This window comes from Salvelinus namaycush, chromosome 24, assembly GCF_016432855.1.
Source record: "Salvelinus namaycush isolate Seneca chromosome 24, SaNama_1.0, whole genome shotgun sequence".
NCBI classification, from domain to species: domain Eukaryota; kingdom Metazoa; phylum Chordata; class Actinopteri; order Salmoniformes; family Salmonidae; genus Salvelinus; species Salvelinus namaycush.
The window spans coordinates 19,413,381-19,417,326 of NC_052330.1; positions in this window are offsets into that span (position 1 = coordinate 19,413,381).

Consider the following 3,946-nt stretch of genomic DNA (forward strand, 5'->3'; position numbering starts at 1 on the left):
CCGAGCACATAAGATTCACCACCTTCTTACACTTTGTTTCAACATTTATGACATGATTTGTAACGATGTGCGCTGAGAGTCGGGAAGCAAGTTCAGGGAGTGAGTGTTTTAATAAAATAAACGGAACATAATACAAAACAAGAAACACTAACAGCATACAGACAGGAAACAGAAACAGAAGCAATGACGACTGGGGAAAGAACCAAAGGAAGTGATGGAGTCCAGGTGAGTCTGACAGGTGAGTCTGACGTTACACGCACGTAACGATGGTGACAGGTGTGCGCCATAACGAGCAGCCTGGTAAGCTAGAGGCCGGAGAGGGAGCACACGTGACATGATCTTTCCATGTATATTGCTCATTGAACCATAGACCCAAATATTTATACTTAGAAATCCTCCCATAGACTGTCCATACAGAAACAACTGTATATAATAAGCAACTTTCTTCTTTGAGAAGAACATACAACAAGACTTTGCCACTGACAATTTAAAAACCCCAGTCAATTGACCATCTTTCAACATCCACTATAGCTTGTTGAGTAGATTTGATCACACAAGAGGCATTCCTTCCCCTCTTCCAGATAGCTCCATCATCAGCATATAGGGAAGCCCCAATATCCCTACCTACATTCGAAAACACATTGATAATCATAATGTTGAACAACATAGGACTGACAGCACTGCCTTGAGGAATACCATTGTCTACTCCATAGGCATCAGAGAAAATGGATCCTATTTTAACTCGAAAGAGAGATTAAATAAGAAGACCAAAACCTAGTTGCATAATTGCGCACCAATACCAAGTCTGTAGGCCTTCTCTCCACATAGTGTCATAAGCCTTTTCAATGTAAAGTTTTTTCAACTTCATTGATCACCTTTACTAATGCATCCAAAGTAGATCTACCTTTACGGAATCAACTTTGACATTGACTGAATAAACCTCTATGTTCCAGGAAATATGACAATCTGTTGACTATCATCTTTTCCATCAGTTTACACAAGTTAGAGGTCAGTGCTATTGGTCTGTAACTATCAGCACATAAAGGTTCCTTACCAGGCTTTATAAAAAGGTAATATTACTGCACAGTTCCAACCAGAAGGTATAACCCCCTCACTCCAAATCTTATTAAATAATCCCAGGAGAACATGTATGACCTCATCAGGTAGATGATTAAACATTACATTGCACTGGCTGTATATCCACAGCTTATTAAGGCTAAATGCATCTCATGTCACCAGCCAGCAGTACTGTATCATTTTAATCATCTTAGTCAATAAGATTTTTGCAACGTAAGCTTAACTTTCTGAACATTCGAGACGTGTAGTCCACTTGTCATTCCAATCTCCTTTGCATTAGCGTAGCCTCTTCTGTAGCCTGTCAACTATGTGTCTGTCTATCCCTCTTCTCTCCTCTCTGCACAGACCATACAAACGCTTCACACCGCGCGTCCGCTGCCACTCTAACCTGGTGGTCCCAGCGCGCACGACCCACGTGGAGTTCCAGGTCTCCGGCGGCCTCTGGAACTGCCGATCTGCGGCCAACAAGGCAGAGTTCATCTCAGCCTATGCTTCCCTCCAGTCCCTCGACTTCTTGGCACTGACGGAAACATGGATTACCACAGATAACACTGCCACTCCTACTGCTCTCTCCTCGTCTGCCCACGTGTTCTCGCACACCCCGAGAGCTTCTGGTCAGCGCGGTGGTGGCACTGGGATCCTCATCTCTCCCAAGTGGACATTCTCTCTTTCTCCCCTGACCCATCTGTCTATCGCCTCTTTTGAATTCCATGCTGTCACAGTTACCAGCCCTTTCAAGCTTAACATCCTTATCATTTATCGCCCTCCAGGTTCCCTTGGAGAGTTCATCAATGAGCTTGACGCCTTGATAAGTTCCTTTCCTGAGGATGGCTCACCTCTCACAGTTCTGGGTGACTTTAACCTCCCCATGTCTACCTTTGACTCATTCCTCTCTGCCTCCTTCTTTCCACTCCTCTCCTCTTTTGACCTCACCCTCTCACCTTCCCCCCCTACTCACAAGGCAGGCAATACGCTTGACCTCATCTTTACTAGATGCTGTTCTTCCACTAATCTCATTGCAACTCCCCTCCAAGTCTCCGACCACTACCTTGTATCCTTTTCCCTCTCGCTCTCATCCAACACTTCCCACACTGCCCCTACTCGGATGGTATCGCGCCGTCCCAACCTTCGCTCTCTCTCCCCCGCTACTCTCTCCTCTTCCATCCTATCATCTCTTCCCTCTGCTCAAACCTTCTCCAACTTATCTCCTGATTCTGCCTCCTCAACCCTCCTCTCCTCCCTTTCTGCATCCTTTGACTCTCTATGTCCCCTATCCTCCAGGCCGGCTCGGTCCTCCCCTCCTGCTCCGTGGCTCGACGACTCATTGCGAGCTCACAGAACAGGGCTCCGGGCAGCCGAGCGGAAATGGAGGAAAACTTGCCTCCCTGCGGACCTGGCATCCTTTCACTCCCTCCTCTCTACATTCTCCTCTTCTGTCTCTGCTGCTAAAGCCACTTTCTACCACTCTAAATTCCAAGCATCTGCCTCTAATCCTAGGGAGCTCTTTGCCACCTTCTCCTCCCTCCTGAATCCTCCTCCCCCCCCCCCCTCCTCCCTCTCTGCGGATGACTTCGTCAACCATTTTGAAAAGAAGGTTGACGACATCCGATCCTCGTTTGCTAAGTCAAACGACACCGCTGGTTCTGCTCACACTGCCCTACCCTGTGCTTTGACCTCTTTCTCCCCTCTCTCTCCAGATGAAATCTCGCGTCTTGTGACGGCCGGCCGCCCAACAACCTGCCCGCTTGACCCTATCCCCTCCTCTCTTCTCCAGACCATTTCCGGAGACCTTCTCCCTTACCTCACCTCGCTCATCAACTCATCCTTGACCGCTGGCTACGTCCCTTCCGTCTTCAAGAGAGCGAGAGTTGCACCCCTTCTGAAAAAACCTACACTCGATCCCTCCGATGTCAACAACTACAGACCAGTATCCCTTCTTTCTTTTCTCTCCAAAACTCTTGAACGTGCCGTCCTTGGCCAGCTCTCCTGCTATCTCTCTCAGAATGACCTTCTTGATCCAAATCAGTCAGGTTTCAAGACTAGTCATTCAACTGAGACTGCTCTCCTCTGTGTCACGGAGGCGCTCCGCACTGCTAAAGCTAACTCTCTCTCCTCTGCTCTCATCCTTCTAGACCTATCGGCTGCCTTTGATACTGTGAACCATCAGATCCTCCTCTCCACCCTCTCCGAGTTGGGCATCTCCGGCGTGGCCCACGCTTGGATTGCGTCCTACCTGACAGGTCGCTCCTACCAGGTGGCGTGGCGAGAATCTGTCTCCGCACCACGTGCTCTCACCACTGGTGTCCCCCAGGGCTCTGTTCTAGGCCCTCTCCTATTCTCGCTATACACCAAGTCACTTGGCTCTGTCATATCCTCACATGGTCTCTCCTATCATTGCTATGCAGACGACACACAATTAATCATCTCCTTTCCCCCTTCTGATAACCAGGTGGCGAATCGCATCTCTGCATGTCTGGCAGACATATCAGTGTGGATGACGGATCACCACCTCAAGCTGAACCTCGGCAAGACGGAGCTGCTCTTCCTCCCGGGGAAGGACTGCCCGTTCCATGATCTCGCCATCACGGTTGACAACTCCATTGTGTCCTCCTCCCAGAGTGCTAAGAACCTTGGCGTGATCCTGGACAACACCCTGTCGTTCTCAACTAACATCAAGGCGGTGACCCGTTCCTGTAGGTTCATGCTCTACAACATTCGCAGAGTACGACCCTGCCTCACACAGGAAGCGGCGCAGGTCCTAATCCAGGCACTTGTCATCTCCCGTCTGGATTACTGCAACTCGCTGTTGGCTGGGCTCCCTGCCTGTGCCATTAAACCCCTACAACTCATCCAGAACGCCGCAGCCCGT